Raw genomic sequence first — 13,217 nt, 5'->3', positions numbered from 1 at the left:
AATTTGACACTCAAATATGTTTTTTAGGCCATATGTTCCGAATGAGCCTCAAAGTCACCCCAAGGTCATTTTAATTCCGCCAATTATAAATGGCTATTAGAACAGCATAAATTAAAAAATATTCCATAGCGGATAAACATATGCGAGTGTCACGGGTTGATGAGATTTCTTACTTTGGCCTTCACCTTAACCTGCCAGAAGTATTAAGGTCGAGACCTTTACGTGGGACAATTGAGGTCAATTTTTAGTTTAAAAAAAACATTACCCAAGGTCTTTTTGAGTCGCTAAGGCTGAATCAGTATGTGATGAATGTGAATTTCGTTTTTTAAAACATTGTTTGAGTTGAAATGAGCTAAGGTTGGACTTTCAGTTCATCCGGAACATATGACCTGAGTAAATATTTGCATGTAAAAACCTTCCTTGCGATTGTAGGTGTTCAAAAGGGGCATTCCCATTTTCTTCAAGGTGAACTTGAAATAACCGTGAAGGTAATCCTCGAGGTCAAAACCTAAGTCAGCATCAGGTTCCTTGTCAATTTTTTGACACCCGGTATGTTTCAGAGGACAGCAACTAAGCTGAACGAAACCAAATGGAAAAATATTTTTGAAATGAGTAATGAAAAATCTAATATTTGGCACTCCATTAAAAAATTCCATAAGGGTACACAACACCCAAGAGTAATTAAAGCAATAAAAAAGTTTTTAAAACAAGGTAAAATACGAGTCAGAAAATCCGACAAAAATTTTACGTAACATTGAAAAGTAAGTCGATGTGTTTTTTTAAATCATTTGAAAATCAAATTTCAGTCAACTCCTTCAATCACATTATCACAAATGTATCTATGAATTACATACAATTTTAATAAAAAGGTATATCTGGGGAGTTTTTGGGGTAGCTGAATCCGAATCTAATAATAGAAATAAAAAATTCAAAACGACGGATCAAAAATTTAGAAAATGAGTATGATTTTTCAAAAAGGTTAACCTTTATATTTTTGAGGTCGCTTATATGTACATTAGGGTATCTCAAACATACTTGTTTTTTAAAGGGCAACGATCCCCTCCATTTCATTCCAAATCCGAAAAAAATTTCCTAATTGTCTTATTTTTTATTTTTACAAATGCTGGCTTAGGCTCGAAGTTTCCCGTGGGGAATGCATGAGAAAAAATTATTTTTTTGAATTTCAGGAATAATTTGAGAGGATTTGGAAAGATTTAAAAGGAAAGCATCTACTGCTACTTAAAACCAAAAATGTCAATTCTTCACAAATCAAACTTCTGAGCACTGTATTATCGTACTTTTTTTACTTCAAATTATTTATATTGGTTTCATGAAATATTTATCAACATTGCGTAATTAATTTTCAATTCTTTTAACAAATTGCGTTTTCTTAAATAATTTGTTTCCGAAAATTCGTTTATTCTGCTTCAAAATTATTACTATGAGTCTAGTGCAATATTAATTAAAATCGGTTCATTAGTTTTCAATTGATTAAACAAATTCAATTTGATTACAAAAAGTTACTTTAAAAAATTGTTTTTCATATTAAAATTATTACTATTTCTGTAGGGGAATATTTATCAACATTGTATGATTGATTTGTACTTGTTTAAACATATTAAATTTTTACAATAATTTTTCTCGAAAATTTGTTTTTGTTTGATGAAATGTATTACTGTTGCACTAATAGAACATTTATCAATATTGGTTCAATCATTTTTATTCATTTAGACAAATTCAATTTGTTTAAAAAAGGATTTTTTAGAAGTTCCTCTAACAGGTAGTTTACTACCGATGATAACATAAATTTATTTTAAAATATTTTTCATTTGTATAAACAATGAATTATTATTTATTTTCAACAAAATTTAATTGGTTTAAACAATAACGTAGTCTTTCTACATAATAAAAACAACATGAGAATATAAAATTAATTAATATACAACCTTGATTATTAGTAGAAAATAACTCATGTCACTTAACGATAATAATCTGCCGGTTCGCCGAATTTCGTGGAGGAACTTATAATTTAGTATCAACTAATTGTCATTTGCTTACATATTTCTGATCAAATTAAAATAATTTAATCAATAATTAGCCAAATTTAATTAAGTAATAGCGCTTAGAGAACACTGCGTTTGAAAAAAAAGATTCTTCTTCAACGATATTGTAAAACAAATCATTATAAATTATTATTATTTATATATAATTGTGTGTACGTATTATTATACATTAATACAATTATTTAAATTCTAGATTTCATTATAGTTACCAACAGGGTCCGTACGAATCACCAGGATGAAAAACAAAACGAAAATCGCTCTCCACATTTTGTTGAGAACAAAAATCCTACTTATCAAGAATTGTGATAAGAGTTCACCTGATCAACATGCTCACAATTACTCAAGTGGCCATGTGGCCTTTGTTTTTCCAAATTATTTGTTTTTCGTAAGTAGATTTTTCACACACTCAAGTTGTATAAATTCTTCAGATTTATGACAGTATTATGTACAATTTAGAGGTACTAAACCAAGTTTTTACGTTATATTGTTATTATCATGATCTCAAATCAATAAGACCAAAAGAAATATTTATTCTGTTTATATATGAAGATGTTTTTTTCGATCTAATGATCTTCAATTTTATTTATAATCTCCGTATCAATATAAATAAAATAGAACGGAGTTTTTATATAAATAATTAATATTTATAAGTATTGTTAGTTATTGAAAAATATAGAACATAACCTATAAACTTACCGACGTGAGAGTTAAGTTTCGGAAAAGACTATGGTGTACATCTTTAGGTTGAAAAAAGGGAAGAGGCAAAAAATGTTCTTAAGATAATTAAGGTAAAATATACTTTTGTTCCCCTGTTTTTGCGTCAACATTGTAAAAAATTTTTTATAAAATCGTTGGCCAGCACACAGTGTCGTTCGCTGTTTCAGGAGAATGACATGCTACGTCACAACACGTGACTATATATTCTAGCTTTCTAAGTCTGAGAACAGATGGCCAATGGCGCCTATTTTTAAAACTTGAGACGTATTTGCACATTTGTATATATTTTTAAACAACAATTGTTTGTCGATAAAATAAGTCTGTGGTATATTGTACTTAGAAATTTAACATCGGATATTTTGTTTACAGAGTTTGTATCCTTGACAATATAAAACATTTCTTTAAAATTTCTCTCTTTAATATGCCTTTCATGACTTGAAATTTTGGTTTTTAAAAATTAAAAATGATGATAATGAACATGTAAGTGATCAACCAATGCAGTATCTCTTGCATCTTTTTTCCAATTGTTCTTATATTCTTTGATTCTAGTTTCTATGTTTCATTTGGTTTGTCCTATGTAAACTAAACCATACTTGCACCAAATGCTATATATTACGTGTGTTTTTTTATTAAAAGGAGTAATGTCTTTGTTATTATAAAAACAATTATACAATTCTTTTTGGCATTTAATCCCTACTTTGATGTCATTTTTACTAAAAATGAAAATGCCGAAATTTTCATTGTACCAAAATCAATGAATTTTGAAACTAAACACGCGAAAACTCGGATTCTGCTCCATGAATTCATCCCTTGCTCAATATCGCTTGAATTTGATGCACAGGGGTGCATGAATGAAAAAACATTTTGGACTTGTTAAGCTAATTGTTATAAACAAATTTTATTTAAAAATAGCCGATATCATGGAATGTACGCTTGCAATGTATAATTTTGCGTTAAAATTGCTTTCCTTTACCGCAAAAAGAACACTGAATCATGTGAATTTGTCACTTGACATTTGTTTGTATTTTTTCAAACAAATTGTATAAACAAATGCCTATGGTCGGCATTTATCGAAAAAACAAGAATAGTTCTTTCTCATTATTCTGCAAAAACTACCTTCTCAGTAATTTTAACTAAAGAAAATTTGTCAACCGATTGTTATTTACAATTTTATTCAACAAATGATACAATCAAATGCCTATTATCGACATTTATTGGCGAAAATAAATCGATTTTTCTTTGTATTCTGTATAAACTATCTTGTAATTTTAATTGAAGAAAATTTATAAACTCATATTTGTTTATAATTTTGTGAATGAGATTATATGAACAAATGTCTATCATCGGCATTTATGGGAAAAAAAGAAACGTTTTTTCTTCTCATTCTGTACAAACTATCTTTTCAGTGACTTTAATTAAATATAATTAGCCATGTTGTTTAGTAATTCGAATTTCTCATGCAATACCTTTTATATATTATTTAAGGAATTTACATAAGTCAATGTTTTTTATCAGTATTAATGGATAATTTATGGTCATTTTTACGGTGAAAAAAAAACAATTTTATCCCACAATTCTTCTTTTTGAGCAAATTATTCATGATTTTAGCTACTTGTAAATATAATTTGTTTGCAGGGATTTTCACATCGTGTATGTCGTTTCGACGTACGTTTTTAATTATGCATAAGAAACAGTGGATGATCCTATTTTCATATTTACAGGGCTTCTATAGTCCATTGCAAGCAATATAAAAAATCTTTTTTGTTTTTAAATTAAAAATGGATTTGTGTTTCAAAGATCAAAAATCTGAAAGACACATTTATTTAAATAGTATTTTCAAAACTATATCTTCTTCTGTAGAATGCAAAAAATTAAATCATAATATCATTACAATGACTAGTCATGGAAATACAAAGAAAAAAGGATTTTCAATTTGTAGTTTCCTTACTTTTTTGAAGTTTTCATCAATTATTACTTCATATTTTTCTTTAAACACTTCAGAAAACGGATACTAAAATTTTCTTAAAATGACTAACAGTAGATGTAATTTGTCTGTAATAATATGTTTCATTTGGATTCAGCGGCTCAAAATCCATAAGAGTAGCTTAGTCACTTCTTATATGCAGGCAAACTTTTTGTATGGCCTTTCCGACCAGAAAATCCCTAAGATTTCCACTACTTTTTGCTTCAAGGGAAAAACTGAGACGTAGAGGAGAAATTCTGAGGCCATTTTCGGATTCAGCGACTCAAAATTAAGAACGGTAGCCTAGTCACTTGTCTCGTGCAGATAATTTTTTCTTAGGCCTGTGTTTTTATTAAGAGCCAATATGTGTACATAAGTGCAATTATTCAGGGAGGCTAAATTATATATTTTATTACAATTACCAACAGGGTCAGTGAGAATCACTAGTGTAAAAAACGGAATAAAAATCACGATCCACATTTTCTTAAAAAACAAGAGCCCTACTTATCAAGAATTTTGATCAGAATTTAATTCATGAATATTCTCATAATTATTCCATTATCACTGGCTCATTTGTGCTTCTAAATTATTTGTCTTTTATTAGTCTATTTTTTTCAGACCCAAAAATGCTTTAGATTTATGACAGTACAATATACGATATAGGCGTATTAAGCAAAGGTTTAGGCAAACTTCTTGTCAACTAGTTGTAAGTTTTACCAAAATCTTAATAATAAAGCTTCATAATAATCCGATTCAAAAAGTAGACAAATGAAAATACCAAAATGATACAAAAGGAATTATGATTAAATTCCTGGAAAAACCGTAACACACATCCAGCTGAAATTCTACGAAAATTGTGTAAGCAGTTCGGGTCAAAAATTTGAAAACATTTCCTGAACTAAACTGAGACACCTCACCTACAGTCAAGAATTAGGTTCATCAAGATTCTCTTTTGTATGTGTTTCGGGGATTCCCCTGGGTTGTTTTTAGCCGCCAAAGAAAAAAACCGTGCTACGCTTTAAAAAAAAATATATTTATCTATCCATATAAAAAAATTGAAAATCTTATTTTTCTTAAAAAAGCTGCAACATATAAATATCATATGATAGTTTCAAAAAATGTAGTTTCCTCAAATCTATGAAAATGTACCTTTAGCAGATGTCTTTTCATGGGTTTAACAAAAATTTTCCTAAAAATATAAAAAATATATCCAAGCGACTAAAATAGCATTCAGTTTGAAGAACATCACGATTTTATTTTTAAAAACGTTTTGGTTTATTTAAGTATCGATATTTAAGCTCGTCTCTTTCTCTGAAATCTATCAAATGATACACTTACCAGATTTTTATTGTGTGTATTTGCACAAAAATGAGTTGTTTTTTGTTCATTTTTTTATCTTTGTTGAAATACACAAGACTGTTACTAAGCTACAAGAAAAATGTTTAAAAACAAAAGTTTGAATTTTGTCAAACTCAGTGTTGTTTTAAACGCTTTTACAGATTTTTGGTCAGTTTTGTTTATTTCGTGTTAAATTACAGAAGATATACATCTGTTATATCCCTAATTAATTCTATTCGAAGATTTACAGTGGACATTTCAACCCTGCACTACCAGTCTACTACCATGGGTCTGCCTCAGTTTTAAGATCCCTGTGTACAGACCCACATAAGTGTCTAAGGCTTCAATCCCTAAATTTTATCTACGGCTTCTACACTGAGCCATACATATGCTACTGGCTCTTTGCATTTGCTTTCTAGATACTCGTTCCATAGCAGATTCTTGTATATAATTATTCTTAGTAGTTATTCAGCTCATTCTATAATTCCCAGTTCTTGTTATCTCAATTTACTTGCACTCGTGGTTCCACACTTATACCATCAGGTGAACAAAACCCTGGCCGTACTACTAGGATTGACCGGTATTAAATTATTCTTGCACCAAGAATTCGCTATCCCCAGTTTTTGCCGCATTACTGAGAAGAGCGTGTCCATGTTCTGGCTATCAGCCTTAGTTGTTTTCAAGATCCTGGTAATAGTATCTCTAAAACTACTGTTACAAAGAGTGATGTCGCTGATTTCTTTTCTGACCGAGTTACGAAACGTCGTGGTATTTGTCTTTTTAAGAACTTCTACATTAGTAGTTATTACGTATGCCAGTAGATCATTACCTCTTAAGTTGATATCCGAGCTACCATGCAAAGCATGGTGGCAGTTAGGATCGCACCCTAGCCGAACAGGAAGACCCCTTACTTCGCGATGTGGAAACAGTGTACCTTTCTCCACTAATGGGTTGGTATCGCTTTCATATGTACAGATGGTCGATTCCGTGACTAGTCTTCCTATTCCTTTTAAATGTGTGGCTATTACCTTCAGTTCCTTTGAACGTAGCTGTGGCAGCGGATCAACGTTGAATCCCTTTGCTAGTATGCAAGCTCTTGTTTGCACCGCGATCAGGGAGATATATTTCTGCCTCTGAGCCATGCCCTTCTGCATAATTGCAGAGGCGCTATTGCAGTGTTAAAAGTTAATTTGGGTATTGGTATCAACAGGCATCAATCTTGTGTCCCGACAGGCTCTTCCTATCCCTGGCCAGGGAACCTGAAGTTAAGCTATATAAGGTGGTAGCAGGGCCTGTTGTTAATGATCGCAAGAGCCCTCATTTAGACTCAGGAACTTGCAGAACTAGGAGTTGATTGGTACCTCCCACTGTGCCCTTTTCCTACGAGTGATCGTGCAAAACAATTCGCCAGGAAACTGTATTCAGTAAATAGGTAAATCCCATCAACCGCTGAAGAATTACATAAGGGTCTTTCATCTTAACTGTGATTCACGCCGTAGACTTCACGATTTTTTGCAGCAACTCAACCCCACCAAACTTAAAATCTGAATGTTTTAAAGGACTTGCTTCGGTCACTCTGTTGTTAAGCCAAGATTTAGACCCTTGATCGGCTGCAACGAATGCGAGGACCGCTCCCCTATAAAAAGTGGTCTCGAATTGTGGCTATAGATCTGGGGAGCTATTGGCTATTTCTAGACGAATCATGAATTTAATTCAATAAATGAAGCTGTACTTAATTGCCTGAAGGGCGCTCGATTGTTTGTGAAATTAAAGAACACCTTTAAGGATCAAAAGGTGTGTGATTGTAAATTATTCTAAATTACTGTTCATGAGTATTTATTATTTTCTTTCCTGCTAGTCCAACACAGAGAGGGGTAGGGTTAGGAAGAGATTGAGCAAGGACGATAAATTAACTGAAATATCAAATCATGTAAACTATTTTACGGCTCACAAGAAATGTAATTTTTTTCCGGCAGTGTTGCCTGACATTACCTAAAACACTTTCTGAAAAAAACAATCATATTAATTTAAACACTAATAAGAGCTATACATTTGCTTAACCTAGGAATAATGGTGATGTAGTGCTTATACCGACCATTACTCAATTCGTGGTCGTCGTCTGACTCATCAGGTCTATCACTTTATGGACTTTAATTCAAGCGAACCTATTCGCCCTTAGTTTATTGTCGAGACTAACCATAACAATTTAATTCATAGTTTTCTTAACTGACGAAAATGATACCTTCAAAATGACGCATCATTTGTAACTTTAGCGGTCACACGATGTTGCAGCCATGTAGGAAATGTCACTCATCGACACATCGCTAAGCATTTTAAATTATCCTTATCATTTAATACAGTTGGTCTAATCGACACTTAACGACTGCTCAAGATGATGGTCCACGGGTGACCTGAAAGGTCACCTTAGGTCACCACCGTTTTTTGGTAATCGTAACTAAAAGAATTAATGCTCTTTGTCACCAAACTCAAAATTAATGATTCCTTGACCCCTGGTAGTAAATTATTGAACTTCTAATACGGTGGTTCATTTCTGACACGAAATGTTAGTCAAGGACGCCGCCATCTTAGATGTTCAAAGATGGTCTGTTCAGACTCTTAGACACGCTAAAATTATCACTGTCCATAATTAATGAAATCCACGCATACACAGACAAGAATAACGCCCCTCCAAACAATTATTTGCGCATTCTGTTGTCCCCACCACACTAAATTTACAGACCTGTATCGTTAATTTGAGAAGGCAAAATGAAGTCACATAACTTTTTATTCAATTTCAAGTAGACAGTCTTTTTGGCTTTTTCGTCCAAGCGATTTTAGAGGTGGCGTTGAAGCTTCTTGGCTGATTTTCATACCATACATTTTTCGGCGTCGCTAGATGAGAAAAAACTACTACGAGGTAGGTGCTAGTATGATGTCTTAAAATTAAATCATTCAATATTAGGCCTCGATTTTCTACAATTTATGAATGCACTTTAACCATTATAGTGTTCTACAGTGGGTAGTCATTTTCACTGGCCCCCCACTTGCATTGGAGTGTTCCACAATAGATCACCATTTTGACTAAACACTTCACTAACATGCGCCGCATGCGCAACGCAACAATTAATCCGGTGCACCTACTGTAGGCTGTGCGCGCTCAAACTTACCGACTGCTAGTATTTTGACAGTTCGTATACTAAACAGACGGTGAAGAGTTCCAACGTGGCCGTGTTTTCCTCCGATCAATATAAATTGGAGATGTTGTGTACGCTAAAGATTCACAACTACATAGTCGTGAATTCTTAAATTCGAGTGTGTGGGTGGTGTTGTGTAGTAGCCGGGGCGGTTGACCCTAAGAGAGTCTAGAGAACCAAAATAAACGAAAAGTTTAACGGAATCAATGGGTGTGTGTTTTAAAATTTAAAATGATATCCTAGTTTTGTGACGGATAGAAGCAGCCTAATTACAATCCCTAGGTCTCAACGGGATTTATTTACGGCCACTGGCCGTCCCTATTAAGGTTTTTGTCGCATACACGTTCATAAATATTCTGTGTTCGACCAGGTATAGTTTAATGAATAAGTTTTATTTTTTTTCTCGTTGATTAGGCGTAATTATTTATTCAATTTGGGCATGTTATATTATACCACATCACAATTGCCCACCTGATTTGAGCACGGAGGGTGCTAGATTTCCTTAGACTACTTAATTCTAACTACCAACCACCTGAAGAAAAGGATAGGTGAATCAATACATACTGTGTTTTATGATTATACTTAGTAGAACAAGAAAAGCAGTTTATTATGGGGTTCCGCTGCCCCAGAGCTTACAAGTAGGTTCTGAGTTACTGGGGAGACTAAACGCTCTCTGAGTGACGATCTGACTTGCGATGTTTTGCTTCAATGCAGTGAACAAAATGATACAAGTGGTGGCCCATTTGAAGCACAAGTAATTACAGACACGAATGCCTCATTGATTTTCCCGGAATCGTTTACTGACTACATTATGAAAGTTTGTCAGGGTGACACTGCTCGGTATTCAAAGAAAATATAGTAGATTAGGAATATGACGAGAAGCAAATGAATGATAAGTTAATAATTTGAAATTCTTTGACCTTATTAAAACTAGATTGACCTATAGCTAATGAGCTTTCATGCAGTACATGCTGAAGTAACTTTTCAAATAGTTATGCTGAAAAAAAGTAGAACCGGTTCCAAAGTCGCTTGCAACTCGAGCGCTTAAATCAGTCGATCAGGATCGTACGATTAGCTTCCGCGACCCAAATCATTTCTTCTTCCGATTTCCGCTGTTGTCTTTTTTCCGTTGCCTTTTCCCACCCGAGTTATGAATCTCAAAATGTTCCCTATCTAAGGCCGCTGTCTCCTCCGGTGTCAGTTCCTCATCCTTCGTTTGGTCAGTGTCCACGTACTTAAATAACTTAGAGACCTAGTATCTTCCTTTTGAACCTCCCTCTTGGGACGCTAATTCATAGAGTCCGGGTAAGCAAACCTGAACAACGACCTAAGTCCTCTCAAATTATTTCACCAACTTGCTCGAGATGTTCTGACTTTCACGAGAGTAGAAGTGTTCCGGCTACCTTGCCAGGTTTTCCACCCTGTAAGTAGCGCCCCAGCGACCACGGTTATTATTTTTCGATTGTCGTATGAATGCCTGTTCTTGATGTCTCGTGATGAGATCTTTTCAGTGGGTCTGCCTTGATGGCAGACTGCCTTTTTGAAGGAGGAAACAGTACCATTAAAGATAATTCTGCTAGCTATTAAAATGAGAAAGCTCAACCTTTGAAAACAAAGGTAAAAATGTTTATATTAATGTACGAAATTATTTATCATCATTGTTTTCTTTAATATGACTAATTATCAAAATATAGTTATTTCGGTTAAAATCTTTTGAAAAAGGTACGCTTTGTAAGAAGTTTTTATCGATAAATACATATCCATATAATTTGAGAAGGTTCAATAGGGAATATTGAACTGTGCAGTAATTTTGCGGGTTCTACTAACTTCACGGAAGAACTTTTTGTGTATAGTGTCACTCTCTGATATTATTTTAGTCACGTTGGCAATCCCTCCATCTATACGAATTTTAACTCTTGCATAGCGATTCGGATTCCAGATGTTCCGCTCGGGAAATATCTGGTTCTCTTTTGGAATCAGTAATGAATTTAAATAAAAATCATTTAACAGGAGTATTCCAGCGATGTATTGGTCGTACTTATCTGTTGCTGCTCCGAGAATTATTATTGTTGATAAACGGTCAGCAGCACCTCGCCAAAAACGATTTTCGTAACGTAAAACACCATAAACTTGAAAAACAGGTTTATCAACGGCAACCACTTTAGTGTTAAATAATTTTTGCATAAATTTTGCAAAAATGAAGTATAGTTTAGAAATTATTAATTATATTATTTAATGAATAATTAAAATAAATTCAAAATAATACCAGGGACAGGAAAGCATACTTATTCAGATGAAGTTCATCTTGTGTCAGAAGGATACTTCTGAGCACACGTGGAATTTCCTCTTAAGTTTAGGGGTCAAAATGAAATTCATTTTTTTAAAGAATCCCTTTGAAGCAAACATTATCGGTCACAAACTTCACCTTAGCTTAGAGGAAAATAATTAGGTTTGTGTTGAAAAAAGTGGTAGAAAGGATATTTAATAGTTTCGAAGTGAAGCAGGCACGCGGACAATGCTTTTGTTTCAACACAATTTATTTTCGGAGTGTCATTTGGATTAAAAAGTCGGCAAGATCTCAGTCAACCCACATTTTATTTTTCCCAACATTTATTTTCCCTAAAAATTCAAACATAGAATTACAAGTTCATGAGTTAGAAGGCCGCATAGTATAAAGTCAGGAAAGTGGAGAATGATGAAACTAAATAAATAAATATCAAAAATTTATCTCCGCAAATATGTTTTGTGAATAAAATTAACTCAGGGATCTTACTTAAATTAGGTAACAGCTCATAAGGGGGGGGGGGGGGGAATTTTTTCCGATTTGTTACGATAGGGGGTCCTGTACACATGTATGTAATTTTTGCATATTTGAAAAAAAATGATTGGGTGAAAAGTTTAACTTTTTTCGTACAAAATTAGGCTTTCGTTTATATTCATATTTCGTTTTTGCTAAGTCGACTGAGATCTCTTTCGAATGAAAACTATCTTTTTCGGCAAATTTGTCTTTCTTATTTAAAAATTTATATTTTTTAGAAGAAATATTGCATTCTCATGAAAAAATACAACTGTAATGTTGGAAATTAAACTAGTACTTAAAAAATTTACTTTTTGTTCAAAATACGTATTTTTATCTGCAAATAGTCTAGTCGAATTGCACTTTGGCGAACCAGAAAATTGTTAACAGCACTTGAACAATTAGAAATAGTAAAGTGTTTCATAATAGACGTGAAAAAGAAAAATGCGTGAGCAGGGTTGTAACGAGGTTGATTTGGTGGGAGGGGGTAGAGGGATGAAAATACGTAATATTATTATAATTTTCGGCAAGCTTTGACGTCAGAGAGAAAAGTGTTTTATAGATACTATTCTAATTGAAAATAATTTAATTTCTTTTTTGAAAAGTGTTGAGTTGAAAAAATTTAATTTTTTTATTTTTAATGTTTATAGGTTAAAGTTCCTTAAAATTATATAAATATGAGAATTTTAAAGTTCATTCATTGATTTTTTAATTAAAAGCATTAATAATGATAACATGGGTTTATATATATATATTTTTTTTTTTTAATTGAAAAATTTTAGTACCTTCCATTTTAAAAGTGTAAATTATTGAGCATTTGAATACAAAATTTTGTGATCAAAAAATTTTTAGACTTCAATTTAAAAATTTTATATTTCAACAATTCCCCTTTGCGTGCTTTTATTTGCAGCTTAGTTTTTGTTACCTCAAATACAAAATTTGTTAGTCATAGTGTTCGATTCTTTAAATTTCATTGGCCGCGTAAAATGTTTACAAACCCGGAAATGACAGGTAATTTATTGCTTTGAGTAAAACGGCTACCCAAAATCAAAATAATTAAAATGTTGGAAAAATAAATGTTAAAAAAAGCAAATTTTCAACGAAATAGATTTTTTCAATTAAAGGAAAAAGATGTTTTCACCAGA

The sequence above is a fragment of the Belonocnema kinseyi genome, chromosome 10 (assembly GCF_010883055.1).
Source record: "Belonocnema kinseyi isolate 2016_QV_RU_SX_M_011 chromosome 10, B_treatae_v1, whole genome shotgun sequence".
NCBI classification, from domain to species: domain Eukaryota; kingdom Metazoa; phylum Arthropoda; class Insecta; order Hymenoptera; family Cynipidae; genus Belonocnema; species Belonocnema kinseyi.
Note: the sequence above shows the minus strand (reverse complement) of the source record.